This window comes from Chelonoidis abingdonii, chromosome 1 (genome assembly GCF_003597395.2).
Source record: "Chelonoidis abingdonii isolate Lonesome George chromosome 1, CheloAbing_2.0, whole genome shotgun sequence".
Lineage (NCBI taxonomy): Eukaryota > Metazoa > Chordata > Testudines > Testudinidae > Chelonoidis > Chelonoidis abingdonii.
This window is the reverse complement of record NC_133769.1, coordinates 79,583,190-79,603,430: the sequence shown is the minus strand read 5'-3', so window position 1 is coordinate 79,603,430 and position 20,241 is coordinate 79,583,190. Positions and strand designations below refer to the sequence as shown.

The window sequence follows — 20,241 nt, the reverse complement described above, 5'->3', positions numbered from 1 at the left end:
CAGAGTGCAGGGGGGGTGTGGGGTCTGGGGTGAAGGAGGGGGCTCTGGGCTGTGGCAGAGAGTTATAGTGTGTAGGGGGGGTTCAGGGTGTGAGGTCCCAGCATCTCCCAGGAAGTGGCTGCCTGGTCCCTGTAGTGCAGTCCCTAGGTGCATGGGCAGCCAGGGAAACTCCATGCACTGCCCTTGCACCCACAGGCGCCGCCCCCGCAGCTCCCATTGCTTGTGGAAGCTGTGGAGCCAGCACTAAGGACCCCCGGTGCACCACCTCTCAGACTTTTAACGGCCCAGTCACGGTGCCGACCATAGCCACCAGGTTCCCTTTTCAACCGGGTGTTCCGGTCAAAAACTGGATGTTCCGGTTGAAAACCGGACGCCTGGCAACTCTATTTAATGGCTATAACAATGCAACTGCACAAAGTTGAGATGAATTAGCACAGATCTGAGACTGTAGCTGTGACATTGCAGTCTATATGTTTTATAAAAATATGCTAATAAGTGAATATAATGTAACTGGAATATGCTTCATGCAAAAGGTCTCTTGTAAGGGATCATTACAAATCTTATAATCTGAGTGTGTTTTCCTATTTCTATAAATGTATCACTCTTGTATCTAAAACTAGAAATATGAAATATAACTCTGAGAACCATCATGAAGAATCTCCTAGCTACCACCTGAGCTGGAACAAGAGCTGTACCAGGGGAAAGAATTGTGCCCAGGTCTGGAAGGTGTCCAGTCTGAGGAAAAAACTTACTGAAACACCTCTAAGGGTGAGATTATCTGTATTCAGTTTGATTAGACATATATTTGCACATTTTATTTTATTTTGCTTGGTGACTTACTTTGTTCTGTCTGTTACTACCTGGAACCACTTAAATCCTACTTTCTGTATTTAATAAAATCACCTTTTACTTATTAATTAACTCAGATACCCAGGTGGGCAAACAGCTGTGCATCTCTCTCTATCAGTGTTATAGAGGGCAAACAATTATGAGTTTGCCCTGTATAAGTTTTATACAGGACAAAATGGATTTATTTGGGTTTAGACTCCATTGGGAGTTGGGCATCTGAGTGTTAAAGGCAGGAACACTTCTGTAAGTTGCTTTCAGTTAAGTCTGCAGCTTTGAGGCAAGTCATTCAGACCCTGGGTCTTTGTTGCATCAGATGGGCATGTCTGGATCAGCAAGACAGGGTGCTGGACTCCTGAGCTGGCAGAGAAAGCAGAAGCAGAAGTAGTCTTGGCACATTGGGTGGCAGCTCCCAAGGGAGTTTCTGTGATCTAACCCATCACAGTAGCAGATTTCTGAAACAAGCCTATCTGATTCCATGCTGGAGCAATTGACTGGATATATATTTCTGTACTGGTTACATGACCACAGGGATGTTCTAAATTCACCTAGTTCAGGTTAGATTTGTTGTGCACAAGTCCAGTTGCCTAGGTTTGTTAGTTTGAAAGTTCATGCTCATCTCTTTCATCTTTAGGCATGAGCTTTGTTTCTGTTGCTCATCTGTTTTGGAATCAGTCTTTGCCCCACTGTAGCATACATTAAGAGACTAGACAAATTTGGTGAATACTCCATATTATAAATTCACATGTCTACAAATGTTGCTCTTAAAGCTTTCTCTCTCTCGTCGTCTCCCTCTCCCAAGTTTACACCTGCCCAAAACTACAGAAACAGAAATAAAGCATTAATCTTCCTGTAACATCTTACCTTAGTTTAATATGCTGTCCTAACATAAAACCTGTTGCAACATTGTTTTCAGAAGCTGAAACTCCATCCTCCCTTTTGCCTATCCACAACTCAGAGCCAGCCTTCAGTTTGCAGTTATCACCTTCTCTCTGGTAGTAACTCGGATGCTGTACAAAAATTAACAGCTACTTTTCAGCAAGTTCAGCTTTTCCTAAGGAGTATCTAGCTGAAACATGAAGCGCCTTTTGTAATTCCACTAAAAGCCAGACCCATTCGCAAACTCTTTGGCTCAGCTCCCTAGTGCTACGTTAAAGTATATCCACCTTTCACAACAGCAGCACACCAAGAGTACTGTATCTTTCTCTGGCAGTTGAAGCATCACAGTGCTTCAAAATGCTATGCTATATCAAGATTCTAGTCCTCTCAACACTAACAGCAGTAAGTCCTGAACATAAAGTGGCCAAATAGGATGACACAAAGCCTTATACAATTATCAAAAACTTCAGAAATGTATTCAAGGTAAGTTTTCAAATATACAGGAAAACAGCATGCTGGGATGCTCTGCTACATATATGTGGTGGATTGGGAACTTCTCTAATAATCTGCTAGTTTCATTTGGGTGTTTTCTGTATGGATATATTGGTCTAAATCAACAGCAGAAAAACAGGCAGGAAAGAAAAGAATGGTTCAAAACTAGCCAAGTCTCTGCAAACACTTGAGAGATGTTAAGAGACAATGCCAGAAATATTAGCTTTGAAAGTTTTTCCACCCATGCCCTATAACCTATAACCTATAAAACTGGTTTGGAGCAGGACAAGAAAAGCCCTGCAAACAGATGAGGTCAAAGGAACACTGGAAGATTCATAAAGGAATATGCTTTCAAGAGCAAAATAGTACACCTCACCCCGATATAACGCGACCTGATATAACACAAATTCAGATATAACGTGGTAAAGCAGTGCTCGGGGAGGTGGGGCTGCACACTCTGGTGGATCAAAGCAAGTTCGATATAATGCGGTTTCACCTATAACGCTGTAAGATTTTTTGGCTTCCGAGGACAGCGTTATATCAAGGTAGAGGTGTAGTTTGGGGTAACAGAGAAAGTCACAGGGACCCACTGGAATTGTCTGAAGAATTTAGGCCTACCTAGGTTACTATCAGAGAATGATAAACCTTTAAGCAAGATAGACATGTGTACAGACCAGGAGTCGGCAATCTCTGGCATGTGGCTCGCCAGGGTAAGCACCCTGGTGGATCAGGCCAGTTGTGTACCTGCCGCTTCTGCAGGTTCGGCCAATCGCGGCTCCCATTGGCTGTGGTTCGTCGTCCCAAGCCAATGGGGGCACTGGGAAGTGGCGTGGGCTGAGGGATGTGCTGGCCTCTGCTTCCTGCTGCCCCCATTGGCCTGGAGCGGCAAACCACGGCCAGTGGGGGCCACGATCGACCAAACCTGCAGACTCGGCATGTAAACAAACTGGCCCGGTCCACCAGGGTGCTTACCCTGCCAAGCCCCATGCCAAAGGTTGCCGACCCCTTGCATAGACTGTTTTAAAATCCTTTTTCTCCAATGCTTTGTTCCTACTGTTAAAACAAACCATTCTTTTGGTTTAAGAGGATTGTTTCATTATATACCACTGGTCACAGACATCCAAAGGAAAGAACCACAGGTTCCAGAACTCAGGGTAAGCACAACTGATAGAGTACAGTAACCCAGCGTCCAATCTAACACTGAGAGAACTGGGACATTCTATCCTGGGGAAGGTAAAGGCTCAAAGCTTAACATCTGAGGAGTTGCACTCAGAGACATGAAAGGGGACAGAGGTGCAGCTAGCCCTGTAACCATGGTAAGATATAGACCTCAATAGCAGACCTGCTCTGCTTCTTCAGTCACGTCCATGGCTCTCTACCACTACCACCCTCTCCATACTCCCTTAAAGCAGTATACCCTTTCCCCCAGCAAGTCAGTCAACAGCAGCTCTGCTTACAGTGCGGTGCAGTCATTAATTGCAGTCAAGGATCATAGGGGAAACCACTGTCCCATGAGTTAAAAGTGAAGTGACAATGGGATATAATATCTGACCTTGTCTGGAGAGATTATTTCCCCCTAGAGAGCAAGAGGCATTTAATATACATAATTAAAGTGTGAGAAGAGCAAACCCCTACTTTTGTTTAAGTGGGATATCAAGCCCCCCCTTCCTCCCCCAGATGAATCTGATACAAACCGAAGTACACACTTATTACCTGCAGAGCCAGGGAAGGCTGCATTGTGGAGGCTTCAATATGTCTTCACTCTCTCCCATAACATTACAGGTCATCAAAAGTTTAATGAAGAAAATTATAATCTGTCAGGGTATGTAAAACAGCAGGATGCATTTCTTCATATTAAAACCAACTTGGAGCAACAGAAGAAGTAAACAGCTTTTGCACTGCAAGACTTATGTCTCTTTCTGCAACTCACTATTAATCTCACTACATAGTTGTTTGAAATTTTACAGATTTCTTTCTCTCATAGAAAATTAGTTGTTTGCAATAATAAAAAAGCTGTGTATGATTCCATAAATTCCCCAGACTCCTAGCATATTGCAATACAGCAAAAGGTACCGAAGGGTGAATTCTACCATCTCGTAGTAACTGCATAAGGCTTTGATGCACAAGCCCAAGAGGATGTTATCCTCAGGAGGAATCTCACATCTCACCTACTAAAAAATGTGGTATGAATGGTCATTTGCATGCATATTAATTTGATCCATTGCTAAGAGAACTAGTTTGACAAGTGCTAAAGACATATGGGTTTACCAGCATTTGGTATGCAATCATTTTGGAGAGTCTGCCAAACCAAAATCTTGGTTGTGCTAAGCAGCACCTCTCATTTCCCATTCATCTGTGCACTCTCTACAATGAAACAAAACATGAGATTTTCTAGTTTGTGAGACAGAACCTGCAGAAGTAAATAAGACTGGGTAGCACAAGCAATCCCTGGGACTATTATGGAGACAGGCACTGGTAGTTCTCCAGAAACCAGCAGTCTAGCTCATTATTAAATCTCTTGGTTCTAAAAGTCTGAAGTCTCCATACATTAAATCTAATAATCAGAAGGGTCCAGGCATAAAAGAACTAACTTGAATTCAAACATTTCAGATCATCAGAATATGTAACTTACTATCAGTCAACTGTTTCATTAATTGAAATGGAGATCTGAGGGCTTGTCTATACTTACCGGGGAATTGACACCCAGAGATCGATGCATCCATGGTCAATTTAGCGGATCTAGTGCAGACCCGCTAAATCAACCACGATCCGCTAAACCAACTGCAGATCACTCTCCCGTCGACTCCAATACTCCACCAGATGAAGAAAAGTAAGGGGAGCCAACAGGAGAGCATCTCCGTTGATATCGCATAGTGTGGACCATGTGGTAAGTAGATCTAAACTACGTTCATTTGAGTTACGCTATTCATGTAACTCAAATTGCGTAGCTTAGATCGATTTTTTTCCCTTTAGTGTAGACAAGGCCTTAGATACACGAGCTGGTTTTAGTTGTTATTTTAAAGCCACATGCCAATACACAGATGAAAGTCTAAATTAAAAGTTTACTTCTGTGGGCTGATGTTTTAGAGGTTTATATATAAATCAAGTCAGGTGACTTATTTCCAATAGCCATAAAAATATAAAATAAACCTTGGGCCCCAATGACCTCAGAAATGTGCATATTTGTGGTTGTGGCCCTAGGCAATCCCTGAAATCAGCAATTCCATTAGGTCAGAGTTGGTGGCACATAGCCAAGCTTCTGCAAAGAGTTAAAGATGTTAGACAAATTTTGCCTTGTGCGTTTATCTGAGCTGCTTGGAGTCAGGACCACCTATCAATTACAGATGGCCCATGCTAATCAAAAAGAAGCTACTCAGCCAAATACTAACAACATACTCACACTCTGATGTGGAACATTAGCTTTTTTTAAGTGGGATGCAAAGGACCAAAAAGGGAAGCCAAGCAAAAATTACTTTAACATGAAACACCAAGTTATCTAGAGGTGTTTTTGTGTACATTTTCTCTATGGCTGAGTCACCCAACATTTCTGATACTATTTAATTACAAGAATAAGATAAAGAACATAAAGGTCTCTGAGTAAGTCAAATATATGACTAAAATGTGGAGCTGTCCAATATTATGAAAAGATGAGAGATAGCACCAGTAACTATCACAGAACAAAGAAGTACATGAGGGCATTGTGCTCTATGATATCAGGAAATCATAAGACCTCTTGCTCATTTCCTTCTCCAAGGTGCAAAAAGAGCTGTGCTGGTTAATCAAAAACAATAAATGCCCCAATGGACTGGGGACACTGAAATCACAAATTCCCATTGCCACAAAGGTCAATTTCAATGTCCAGGAATGACTACCATATGCTACTAATCTTACGGATACACCACTAAAAACTCAGCATTTAAATCCCAGATTCAGAGCAATAAAATTGATCAGTGTCTACCAATTAACACCAGGTTTGTTTAGAAATAGAGGAGTTCCATATTAAGAGAAACTGAAGCATTAGTTTCTCCTATTACAATCTCCATTAATACGGCTTTCACTAAGGAATCAGACAGGTTCAGGGAGGGGAGTGTTCTGTCTAATGAGGGACAATGGAAAAATCTGATCGGACAAGCTACTGATGGTAAATACAAAGATACAGTTATTGTTCTATTCTGTTGCCAATGGCAATGCATTTTACCATAAAAGCTGTCTTGCCACATATTATTCCTATAAGAGTACAAAGTCAATTTCAGGTGGGAAAAAAACAGAATATAAACAAATTATTATTTCTTTGTATCACAGGAGTCCCAGCCAGGAAGGGGCCCCCATTCTGCAAGTCACTATGCAAACACAGAATGGAACATGGTCTCCTGCCCTAAAGACTTTACAATTGTAAAAGACAGGACAAACAAACTGACAACAAAGTAGTAACAGTCATAATTCCCAAACTACCAATTTATACTCCTAATTTTCCTCTCAAGTAACAATCCTCCCTTGCTCCCATTCCTTGAGTTCAACTGGCATTGGACTCACTTCTACAAATATACATCAGCAGAGTGGCATAAAAAGGACTAACCAAGAATGGGAATGGGATCTGGATATTTTTATTCTGTGAGGGTACAGAAATAAACAAATATAAAAGAAAGTAAAAAGAAAGTGAAGCTTCCAACTACAGTAGTAAGTACTGTACATGCTGATTTTCTAGTTTTTTGGTACTGAAGGTGTGAGAATAAGCTTGCAGAGCAACTGATTACAGCATACCCAATTGTAGCTTCCCTTTTCATAGTGCATATTTTGTCTTCATGGAATTAAGTTAAAGCCAGCAATAACAATCCACCTCTTCCTCCAGGTATTTATTTACATGGCTTCTCTGTCTGAAGGATGTTGATGTCTCTTGGATGTGTTTATGTAATAATTCAGAACTTATTTTAGATACTGAATAATGACTTGTAAACTGAAGTTTCATGGTGATGTTTTTCAAGCTTAACTGACTAAAGCTTGTTTAATGGGTCTTGAAGAACATATTATACACCTTAATGAGAACTTATGCAAATCACTGGCACTATCTTCTCAGAAAACATTTACTATTAATTATAAATAAAACTTTTGGGGTTTAGGTTTCTATTTTTTTTATGATTTTGGGGGGGGGTTAATTTTCTTACTCCTTTCAGTCCACTGGAGGAAAGGGTTGTACAGATACGAGGGAATCTGGCCCTAGGTGCTCATATTTATGCACATTATTATTTGGCTTTTAGGATAAAAATTGATTTTTTACTTTGTGTTTAGACCATTACAATGATTAGGGCAAAAAATCCATTATCTCGAATACTGGTCTCCGCTGAATTCCCACACGTCTGGGATCAGCACACAGAGCAAAGGGGATATCTTTATGATCCACCACTTTATTTTACAATGCAAGTTGGGGGAGGAGGGGAAGTGTTTCTTTTGATTTTATTAAATAACTAACTAGTCTCAGTTATTTGTATTAGTAGGGTTGCATTACTAGTTTACATCTATGCCAGAAACCTCATTTATAACAGTAGGCAAACTACTTCAAATGTAGCCACCTACATGCCATTATACAAATTATTCTAAATCAGAGAAATTAAGACACAATGCACTAAAAATCAAGAGATTTAAAATTATGCTCCTAATGGGCAAGGATTTACATGTTTCAGTTTAAACACAGAAGGAGTTATAAATACAAATCCCTACATGTGGAGTTGCCAGACAAATCAAAGATGATTATATTTGTATGTTTGAGCACGATTGAGAGGGTGAAGTAGTAATTACAGTATAAAGTATTTCCTAAAAAATGGGGAATTTTAAGCAGCTAGCTTATTAGGAAACTGTTTGTTCTAATTGATTCAATTATTTATTTATTACAGTTAATAAAACAGGCAAGGCTATTCTAACAGCTATAGCCAAGTCCTCCCTAGTGAAACGTCACCAATCTGCAGCACTACACCCAACATTTGGATCCATACCAACCAACATTTTCAAATTAATTTCAGGGAAATTTCTGGTGGTACTTAATTTGCATATAAAGCCTATCTGAATAGACACATAATATCCAGGTGGAGCTGGGCATCCCTGCCTTTCCTGGACCCCTCAGCAGGGAAGAGGCACATGGCACTCACCTCCCGGTGCACCTCTGCTGAATGTGCACAGCGGTGATAGTCTCGTCTGAGAGCAGCATAGAGATTCCCGGCATCATCTTGGAGCCCATCAACATCCGCCTGCCCCACCCACCCACAGCAGAGTCCACGTGGGACCGCTTGAACAGCCAGTGCCTGCGCATGCTTGCCTGCTGCTGCCAGGGGTGGCACAAGCTGCCTGGGCCATGCCTATGTGTAACGCCGACAGACCCCAGTCGTCAGTGGGCAGGACTGAATCAGGGACCTCTGGAGCTTAGTGCATGAACCGCTACAGCATGAGCTAAAAGCTAACTGTTAGTTAGAGTTGTAAAGCAGACTCATTTTCTCTCTCTCTCTAATTGGTCTCAGTGCCTCTAGATAGGACAAAACATCACACCCAGAAGGTACGTGTTACATGTGCAGGTTACGTGTGCACACCCATACACCCAATAGACAGAGAATGGAGCACACTGATCCCTCCACTTTCCCCTCCAAGCCCAAAGTTACAAACCCATCAGAAAGGAATGGGAGTGTCTGGGGCCAAGCAGGAGAGGAGTATTCCTATTGCAGGAGATATTCATAATCAAGATTATTTTACTTGTAAACAGGAGTCTCCCTCACATACCAGGAGTTTTGGCCAGTCTGTTTGGACCCACATGCTTCCAGACAGCTGGATCTAGGCCAGGGATTGACAACCATTTTGGCCCAAGGGCCACATCTGGGTATAGAAATTGTGCAGCGGGCCATGAATGCTCACAAAATTGGGGTTGGGGTGAGGGAGGGGTTGAGAGCTCTGGCTGGGGGTGCAGGCTCTGGGGCCAGAAATGAGGTCAGGGTGCAGGATGGCTCAGGGGTGCAGGCTCCGGTCAGCACTTACCTCAAATGGCGCCCGGAAGCAACAGCATGTCCTCCCTTCAGTTCCTACACAGAGGCGCGACCAGGCGGTTCTGCTGTGCACTGCCCTGTTCGCAGGTGCCAGCCCTGCTGCTCTCCATGGCTGTGGTTCCCAGCCAATGGGAGCTGCAGGGGCAGTGCTTGGGGCAGGGGCAGTGTACAGCAGAACCACCTGGCTGCGCCTCTGCATAGGAGGCAGAGGTGGGCCATGCTGCTGCTTCTGGGAGCCGTGAGGAACGGCCCCCGGTCCTGCTCCCTGGCAGGAGTGCTGGAGCAGAGCAAGCCCCAGATCCCGCTCCTCAGTGAGAGCTTGAGGGTTAGATTAAAACAGTTGGTGGGCTGCATCTAGCCTACAGGCTGTAGTTTTCCCATCTCTGGTCTAGGAAGAATCCAGACACTCTGGATCCAGAATCTATCTCTGGCCCCTCAGGCACTTTTCCAGGGTGCAGACTTCCTCTCTGGCACCTCTCAGTCCATCTGCCCTAGGCCCTGAGACCAGTGCTAACCTCCCAAGCCTCCCCAGAAGCCTATGCACACTGTCACCAGCAATCATCCCTTTACGCAGTCCGGATTATAGTTTAACTCTTCAGGAATTCCATGATGTTAAAGTAAGGAACATTCACGCTTTGCAAAGCAATTTCTTAAGCACACATACTTTACTCAGACAGCATGATAGAGAGAAACAAACTGCTGAAGGCAATCCCCTTTAGTTTAGTCTCATCTTCTGCCCCTGTTGTGAATCACTGGGTTTAATTCAAGGCAAGCCAGGTCATTCCTGCCTCCACTCCACCCGCTGAATCTCCTAGTTCCAGTGAGGAAATGGCTCCCCTTGCTTAGAGAGCATGTCACTTTTAAAGAGCAGTCTAATAAACCTTTTCTTTGTTGCTGTCCTGATGTAATTTTCCATGCTGCCACTCCATATGGGATTACTGGTGAAGATTTGTTAGAAGTCTCCAACCCCATTGTTTTACCAGGGCAGAGCTATTCAATGTTAATAACTCCTTGATGGCCCTGTTTCACTTCCCCAGATACAATCCATTTTCTGCTACAAAAATGGAAGTTCTAAACCACATTGATGGTAACAATCGTAAATGCTCTTCATAAAACAAAGAGTAATTCATAATTGGACACAGACCTATTCCCCAAAGTGTCACAACTATTTAATCTAATATCATTTATCTAGGACTGGAAGAGTGCTTCCCTTTGGAAAAGAGACTGTTCTAGGTTTACTGTCTCTTAATGCAGATCAACTGTGCTGAGGAAAAAAAAAAAAATCTACTTTTAAACTAAATGTTAGCCCTAAAAGTCAACCTGGGCTCTGCAGATCAAAAGCTGTACTCTTTGTGGTTCACACATCCTCACTGGTAAAGATTCTGTGGGTTAACTCTAACCATAGTTATATCTTATATGCCTACAACACCTAAACATTTTTTAGGCTGAATGCATTTATATTATGTAATCCAACAGAACAAGGCTGACCAAATATCAAGTCCTGGTGAGATGGCAGCGCCCAAAAGCTAAGCAAAAAGGAGAGCTTTGCAGCAGACAAGCAGACTCCTTGGATATTTAATTAACTAGTGACAAACAAGTTAAATTTGCACAACCCTTTCATTTCCTTTGGGAAACAGAGGAGGACAGAAGTTGGCGCCAAAAAGGGCTTATAATAGAAATCCCATCGTAACCTTCAATGTTATTTTTGCTGCCAAGTGAATCTTAGCTTCCATCACCTCTCCCACCCTCCCACAACCCAGTTGTTTATTATTGATTTTAAAAAGTTGGCATCTTTTCTTCAAGAATTTTTAGATGCATCTTCTGGGAGTAAACAAACAAGTAGACTCACTAATCAATTTCCTATATGCTCTGACTTCTTGAGAAATATTCCTACAAACCAGCTAGACACCAACATCCAGGAGAACAAATACAATTGATCTGGCTTCTGGGAGGTTTTAGCCAGTGAGATACAATGGCAAACGAGAGAGTGAACATTCAAAAGGTAAATAGATTTCAAAAGTTTCCACGCATCCTCAGAAACATATCCTGATCTATTACAAAGAACTGCTTTATAAGACTGATGCTTTATTGGCTGATTGCAAGTTAACTACACTGAGATAAACGTATGTCTCTAGCAGGAATCTAACATTAAGTAATGTTTTTCTATATAAATGGTCCCTTCATGCACAACATTCAATACTGTAATTGCACACAGTGGCTTTCAGCGCTGTAATTTGTACAATTATAGTTTCTGAGTCCTAAAATATATTGCAGTTATGCCCCCTATGCCCCCTCCCCCCAATCCCCATATGAGATTAATTATAAAGTATTTTCCCCATTCCCTTCTGCTTTTCCATTTTGGTTTCTGAGTTTGCCCATTTTAATCATTTATAATTTAGGACAACCTAGGATATCTAAAAAAAAACAAAAATCTCACACTAGAAAATCTGATCATCTATTTGAAAAGTGAAATTCCAAGACAAATCTACAAAGTTTCTCACTAGAAACATCAACTCTATCCACTCTTGTTTTAGAAATGATTATTTCTTTAAAAATAAGATTTCCAATTCTCTTTAGCATCAATGAATCTGTTGAATGAACTATAGTAGCTTCAATATGTTTCTGGTTTTAAAAAAAAAAAAAAAAAAAAAAAAAAGAGACATTTCTTCCAGCGCACACCAATTCTGAGTTTAGCATACCTGGGTCCCAGAACATCGCCCTTCAGACTCTAATCAGTGAGCCTACACAGTTTTGAAAATAAGGGGCGCAAACAATGTTCCTTCCTATTTTTTTTGTCCTGTCTGAAGATATCTAGAAAATAATCAGGAGTGTAAACTTCCATTTAGTCAAAAGAATGACGTCACTTCATGCCCTTCAAACAGATGAAAGGGCTTTAGAGACAGAGGAGGAAGAGGATGTGGGAGTCAGAGACCAGCTGTGAAGGAACAGACGTGACTTACGTGATGAAAATCCTCTTCCTGGGAAATAAAACAATGACTCCCCCCACAACAAAGCCAAATAAATATAAGTCAAGCCAAAAAATATTGCTGCATAACCATATTTGGTCTTTGTTGTTATGACTAACCTGCTCTCTCTAAAATCTCATCTTTGTATATGTATCTGAAGATGTATTTAATAGGATAAGAACTGACCAAATTAAGGTAGACAAATATGCTAAAATGTGTCAGATGATCTACACTATTGTATGAACATAGAAAAGCAATAACTGGATCTCACTGACAGCAACATCCTAGCACCACAAACTAGTGAAGACATTTAGTGAAGTTCTGGATACAGAAATGACAAAAACAAAGTGCAAAAGCAATGTAAATGTAATTTGCTGGATAAGTATATTGCTCCTCCTCATTCACTTGTATCTCACACATTAGATAAGATAGAAAATACTACCACCAGCTAATGCTCCTTTAGCTCATTTGGCAGAAGCCTATGCTGAAGGTCTGAGGTTCAACTCAGCTGATAACCCATACCACAGTTTACCTGGGAGAAAGTGCACCAACACACTGTCTCTGCATTAGGTCTTTGTACCAGGTGAGCTACGTGGATATTGTTCAAGTCAGGAGTCCTCTCAGGGAAGGCACAAAGTAGAAAGTCATTGGGGAATTCAACTTTTCTAAAGTGACTGTTAGTGATGGCCACTGATGAGAGCAAGATACCATAGTACAGGGGTGGGCAAACTTTTTGGCTTCAGGGCCACATCTGAGAATAGAAAGTGTATGGCGGCCCATGAAAGCTCACAAAATTGGGGTTGGGGTGTGGGCAGGGGTATGGCCAGAAATGAGGAGTTCAGGGTCCGGGAGGGGGCTCCGGGCTAAGAAAGTGAGGGCTCTGGCTGGGGGTGCATGTGATGAGGAGTTTGGGGTATAGGAGGGTGCTCCAGGCTGGGATCAAGGGGTTCAGAAGGAGAGGTATCGGGGCTGGAACAGGGGGTTGGGATATGGGGAGAGGCTCAGGGATGCAGGTTCTGGGCGGTGCTTATCATAAGTGGCTCCCGGAAGCAGCAGCATGTCCCTTCTCCAGCTCCTAAGCAGAGGCGTGGCCAGGCAGCTCTGCCAGACAGTTCTGCATGCTGCCCCATCTGCACGCACCGCCTCTTCAGCTCCCATTGGCTGTGGTTTCCACCAATGGGAGCTCTGGGGGCGGCACTTTGGGCGGGTGCACTGTGAAGATCCCTGGCTGTCCTATGTGTAGAAGCCGGAGCCGGGGCATGCCACTGCTTCCGGGAGCCACTCAGAGGTAATCTCAGCACATCAGGTGACAGTCCCAACAGGGTCTCTGTGACTGAACCCGTCATACCCAGCTAGAGTGCCGGAGCTAGCCCATCCTGCTGCTACCGGGAGCTGCGTGGAGTGGCCCCTGACCCTGCTCCCTTGCTGGAGTGGGACAAGCCCCAGACCCCGCTCCACAGCAACAGCTCGAGGGCTGGATTAAAATGGCTGGTGGGCCAGATGTGGCCTGCAGGCTATAGTTTGCCCAGCTCTGCCATAGTAGCTCCACCAGTGGTTGCCACATCTGATCAGACCACTCGTTCGTCTACTGCCATCTACCAGTAATCTTATTACAGTAATAAAAATTGCGAAAGGATTGTTGTTTGAGCAACACTGCTGTGATTTGACTGGCACTTCTCTACTGTGACTATTTCACTCAGAAGATATTATAGGTTGGTATTTTAATTGTAACGCTAGTAAAAAAAAAATCAGAGACAAAACATACTGTACATCTAAAATGACATCTTAATTAAAAATTAACTGGAATAATCATTATACAATGCTGAATGCATTTTCAAATATTACACATTGTACAGATAAGACAACTTTACAAGTAGAGTAGCTTTTTAATGTTCATCAGATATCGAAGTGTTAGTTTTATAGTGTTCACTCTCTAGAATTAAAGTGAGACTGGTTGAAACTACTTACTGGAGATTTCTTTTTTGCTTGAAGAACAGTGTGTTTTTCTCCTTTTCCCCAACCTCCTGCTTAACATCTGAAGACTTTATAGTATGGCTAAAGGGTTATTCAGTTTTTATTTACCTCACTATATCTGCTTTTGAGAGTAATGTACTGGTGGCTGGTTTACTGGGTTTTTTTTTACTTTTATTTTATTTTATTTTATTTTACAGATTGATTTCCTGTCTGGATTATTAGGGCAATTTGTGAGAAGGTAATTTTTTTCTTGGCGATGACAGTAGTGGGCAATGCTAGCCTGATGAGATGCAGTTTTCTCACAAAGCACCACTACCAAGGTTCCTTTTTGAAGTTTTGACCTAACATGGAGTCCAGGTGCCAAAACATTTGGCAAAGTTCCCAAATAAATTACCAGAATTTCAAAGAACACAGTATACTGGAAGTTGTGTACTTATAAAAACTTTGGCTCTAAGTGTCACACTGAGTGCTCCATGCTGCTGAGTCCTGAAAACATGGGCCCAATTGTGGGTGCTAAAAACTTTTAAAAATCTGACACTTATTTTACTGTCACTGATAGTTTGTTTTTTTAAATATGCCAACATGAACATAATAGGTGCAAATGTGTGTGCCTCGGCACGAATACCAACTCATTATACTTGTGAAAAACACTTAGAAGAGGTTACATTGAAAAATTAGGAAATTTGGGATCGATAATTACACTCTACCCTCTGGTTATGCATAGGAACGGAGGGAATCTTAAGAGTATACACAATCACCTACTGTTCTATGTACAGCAATATTTGTGCTCAGTGAACTGGGCAATGGAAAAAAGATTACAGTTTAGTGTAGACTGTTCTTGTTTTGGCAGTTTGTTATACCCTTGTGGGTATATTTCCACTATGGTGGATAGGGATTTAGCCACACAACTACTCACCTACAGCACCATATAGGAGTGTTGTGCAAATTAATTAACGTTTGTATACTACTTTGAACATGTAAAATACCACGTAAATACTACGGACATTCATTCAGTGTTCATGTAAATTATTTAGCTAAATCCCTGCTCACCAGGCTGAATGGTAAGCACTTAAAGTTTTTAAAAGGGAACAGTATACCTAAAAGTCTAAAACACACTCATGTTACTAGGTCACTGGATGATATAATATTGGGATGGAGCAACTCGCTCCTACTGGTAACGGTCCAAAATCTTGTGGAAGTTACTTTGTAGTGAACATTTGACAGTGGGTCAAGATCTATGTGAAATTATGTTCCTTATATAAGAGGGCAATTAGATCAAATCTCTCTTTATAAGGGCACATCTGAAACTCATTGATGGCACTGGGAGTTTTTCCACTGGTTTTGATGGACTTTGGATCAGATTCTAAACAATATCTAGAGGAGAGATGATTAATATTGGTTGGGTTGTGAGAAGGCTTGCACCATCACTGCTTGCAAATCTATCTGTAGAGAGAAAAGCCATTCACAGAAAGTCAGCTCCAGGAACAGTTCCACTACCTCCCCCGATTGGTGTTCTCCAGCCAAGAGGAGCACGGATCTAGCTTTCAGATTGCACTATGCAAATACCCAGCATCTCCAGGACTTCAAGGGACAGACACCAGCTGGAACAAGTAAATGAGACTTTGCATTTGTCCCGCCGAGCACAACTCAGCTACCACTGGGACATATCTCAACCTAAATACCTGAGGAGTTTTTATGCAAAGACACAGGTCTCATTCATAATCAAATCAAGGATGGTAGTAAATCTGTCATGAGCCTTACACTGAACAGAATTAAAGAGCATCACTATCAGCCAATATCCAGAACTATCAGAAATGTAAATTGGTACAGTCAATGGGACAGATATGAAATGCTACAATCCTGGACTGCACTTTCGCAGTGGCCTGGACTGCCAAGGCTCCCCAATAACCACAAGGAGAAATCAAAAGGACTCCATGTCCCCACAAATTATGGCAGCTTTTCTAAATCCTCTCTGCCACAATAATGTAGCCACTAAAAAAGCACAGCTGCCTTAACTTTGCACCAAAATGTGGACCACTGAAGAGGATAATTACTTCCTGCCAGTGTATTCACTCTAATTTAAAATCTAATTAATTTAAAATCTGTGCTTCCTGCAGCTCCCATTGGCCAGGAATGGTGAACCACAGCCACTGGGAGCTGTGGGCAGCCATGCCTGTGGATGGTCAACATAAACACTGTCTCATGGGCTACTAGCGGACTATCCTGACGGGCCGCGTGCAGCCCACAAGCCACAGGTTGCCCATCACTGTTCTATATAAAACCATGGTACACCTACATCTTGAATACTGTGTGCAGGTATGATCGCCCCATTTCAAAAAAGATATTTTAGAATTGGAAAAGGTACAGAGAAGGGCAGCTAAAATGATTGGGGTATGAACATCTTCTGTCTGAGGAGAGATTAAAAAGATTGGGATTTTTCAACTCTCAAGAGACAACTAAGGAGGAATATAATAGAGGTCTATAAAATCTTGACTGGTGTGGAGAAAGTGAATAAGGAAATATTATTTATTCCTTCACATAAAACAAGAACTTGGGGTTACCCAATGAAATTAATAGGCAGCAGGTTTAAAACAAACAAAAGGAAATACTTCTTCATACAATACACAGTCAACCTGTGGAACTCTTTGCCAGCAGATGTTGTGAAGGCAATAACTATACCAGGATTCAAAAAAGAACTAGATAAGTTCCTGCAGGACAGATACATCAATGGCTAATAACCAGGATGGGCAGGGATGCAACACCATCCTCTGAGTGTCCCTAGCCTCTGTTTGCCAGAAGCTGGAAATGGGTGACAGGGGATGGATCATGCAGTGATTGCCTGTTCTGTTCATTCCCTCTCATAGACTTTAGGGTCAGAAGGGACCAATATGATCATCTAGTCTGACCTCCTGCACAAAGCAGGCACGAATCCTAACCATCACTTCTATGACAACCCTAACCTATGTCTGAGTATTGAAGTCTCAAAATAGTGGTTTGAAGCCCTCAAGCTGCGGAGAATCGCCCAGCAAGTGACCTTTGCCCCACACTGCAGAGGAAGGCGAAAAACTCCAGGGCCTCTGCCAATTGCCCCGCGAGGAAATTCTTCCGACCCCAAATATGCGATCAGCTAAACCCTGAGCATGTGGCAGAACTCACAGCAGCACTCAGGAAAAAATTATCTCGTCAGTAACTCAGATCCCACCCGATCTTCTACATCCCATCACAGACCACTGGGATACTCTTACCTGCTGATAATCAAAGATCAATTGCCAAAATTAAGCTATCTTTCATACCATCCCTTCCATAAACTTATCAAGCTTAGTCTTAAGCCAGATATGTCTTTTGCCCACTACTCCCTTGAAGGCTGCTCCAGAACTTCATTCCTCTAATGTTAGAAACCTTTGTCTAATTTCAAGTCTAAACTTCCTTGTGTCCAGTTTATACCCATTTATTCTTGTGTCTACATGGTACTAGGCTTAAATAATTCCTCTAACTCCCTAATATTAAATCCCTCTGATATATTTATAAAGAGCAAGCATATCTGCCCTCTACCTTCTTTTGGTTAGGCTGAACAAGCCAAGCTCTTTGAGTCTCCTTTCATAAGACAGGTTTTCCATTCCTCGGAACATCCTAGTAGCCCGCTGAACCTGTTCCAGTTTGAATTCATCCTTCTAAACATGGGACACCAGAACTGCACAAAGTACTCCAGATGAGGTCTCACCAGTGCCTTATATAATGTACTAACATCTCCTTATCTTGGCTGGAAATACCTCACTGATGCATCCTAAACTGCATTAGCTTTTTAACGGCCATATCACATTTGCGGCTCATAGTCATCCTGTGATCAACCAATTATTGCCAAGGTCCTTTCCTCCTCTGTTACTTCCAACTGATGTATCCCCAATTTATAACAAATTCTTATTATTAATCCCTAAGTGCATGACCTTGCACTTTTCACTATTAATTTCATTCTATATTACTCCAGTTTACAAGGTCATCCAGATCTTCCTGTATGATATCCCGGTCCTTCTCTTGTGTTAGCAATACATCCAAGCTTTGTGTCACTCGCAAACTTTATTAGCACATTCTCCGCTTTTTGTGCCAAGTCAGTATAAAAAGATTAAATAAGATAGGTCCCAAAACTGATCCTGAGGAACTCCACTAGTAACCTCTTTCCAGCCTGACAGTTCACCCTTTTGTAGGACCGTTGGAGTCTCCCTTTAACAGTTCCTTATCCACCTTTTCATTTCAATTTGATCCCCATCTTTTCAATTTAACTAATATTCCCCATGTGGAACCGTGTCAAATGCCTTACTGAAACTGAGGTAAATTAGATCTACTGCATTTCTTTCTAAATAAATTCTGTCCCTTCTCAAAGAAGGAGATCAGGTTAGTTTTGCACGATCTGCCTTTTGTAAAACCATGTTGTAATTGTCCCATTACCATTGACCTTAATGTCCTTAACTACTTTCTCCTAAAATTTTTTCCAAGACCTTACATACTACAGATGCAAACTAACAGGCCTATAGTTTTTTCCCTTCCTCAAAGATAGGAACTATGTTAGCAATTTCTCCATTCGTACGGTACAACCCCTGAGTTTACCGATTCATTAAAAAGTCTTGCTAATCGGCTTGGCATTTCATGTGCCAGTTCCTTTTAATTCTTGGATGAAGATTATCTGGCCCTCCGATTTTGTCCCATTTTCAAGTTGCTTCTACCTCAGATGTGTTAATATCTACCATCCATATCTCCATTTGTCATCCTTCCTTTTATCCCTAAGTCTCATTAGCCTTTATTAAAGACTGAGGCAAAGTATTTATTTAGATATTGGGCCATGCCTAGGTTATCCTTAACCTCCATTCCATCCTCAGTGTATAGCGGCCCCACTTCTTCTTTCTTTGTTTTCTTCCTCTGAAGCACCTGGCATTGGCACTGTTGAAAGACAGGATACTGGCCTAGATGGGCCATTGGTTTGACCAGTATGGCCATTCTTATGTTCTTATGAGATGCAGAAAGAAAGATAAGATACATAGGATGTGGTTTAATTATACCACGGACTTTATTAACTTAACTCACTGTGAACTATCTGGCAGTAACTGGTACAGTGCAGGTCATGATTCCTTCCTTAATCATTTCCACCCGATGGAGGGCTGCCATTAAATCCCCATTCTTCTATAGCTGGGCTCCAGTCTGTTGCTGGGACCCCATAATCCTCCACTCATATGAGGGTCAAGGAATTGGGAAAAGGAAGTTTTCTCTTTACTGTACCAGACATCAGGTGCCCCAATCCCATTTCCCAGCTACTTTAGAGGATGCCTTCTTCTCCAAAATCCACTTCCTACTCAACTTTATCAGGGAACCAGATCCCATAGGGAAGGAGTCCCTGCACTGGACACCTGCCATAAAGAGGCACCAGCAGTTAGCTTGGCTGCCTCGGGTGTGAACGGGGTTCAGGATGGAGGGACAGGCTTTATTTACCCTCCCTCAGGTGTGCATCAGCCGATGGCTTATCTGAGACCTTCTGGTCATCACCATGAGCTTAGATAATGCATCCCTCCACTCCCTCAGGATCTAGGAGAAGAGGTGTCTCGGGGACCCTTAAAGGAGCTACTACTCTTTTTCCTCCACCAACGAAGCACCCTTACACTGCATTTCAGGTTGCAATCTGAAGGACATCTGAACACATTTTGGACTTCTGTGGCCACTAACCAGCAGGTCATTGCCAAGATGCTCCTCTCCATTCACAGAGTTTCTTGCCCATCTAATGCCGGCTACAAAAAGAGTACTACGATTTCTGCTAGGTCACAAGTAATCAGCACTTGTGAATCTCTACTGGGCTTCCAAATTTCATGTCAGCAACCATAGCAGCTTTCTAGAAGTGTTACCACTGCAAAGGACTGAGAGCAGGCCAGATTTAGTGGCAGGGAACCCAGGTGACTACGTGAGGAGCAATTTTTGCAATTTTTGTTATCAACGAAAGGGAAAATGGAATGTTTAAAGTAAAATGTTTTGGGTATTCCATATGTGGATTCATTTTTCACAAACCTCCGAGAATGTTCTGA

At 42.2% G+C, this 20,241-nt stretch overlaps 1 protein-coding gene across 2 annotated transcripts in view; it reads right to left on the bottom strand.

Annotated features, from left to right (window-relative positions):
- TMTC2 (transmembrane O-mannosyltransferase targeting cadherins 2) overlaps positions 1-20,241 on the bottom strand; it is a 374,316-nt gene that overhangs the window by 237,540 nt on the left and 116,535 nt on the right. The gene's annotated exons all lie outside the window — the stretch shown is intronic.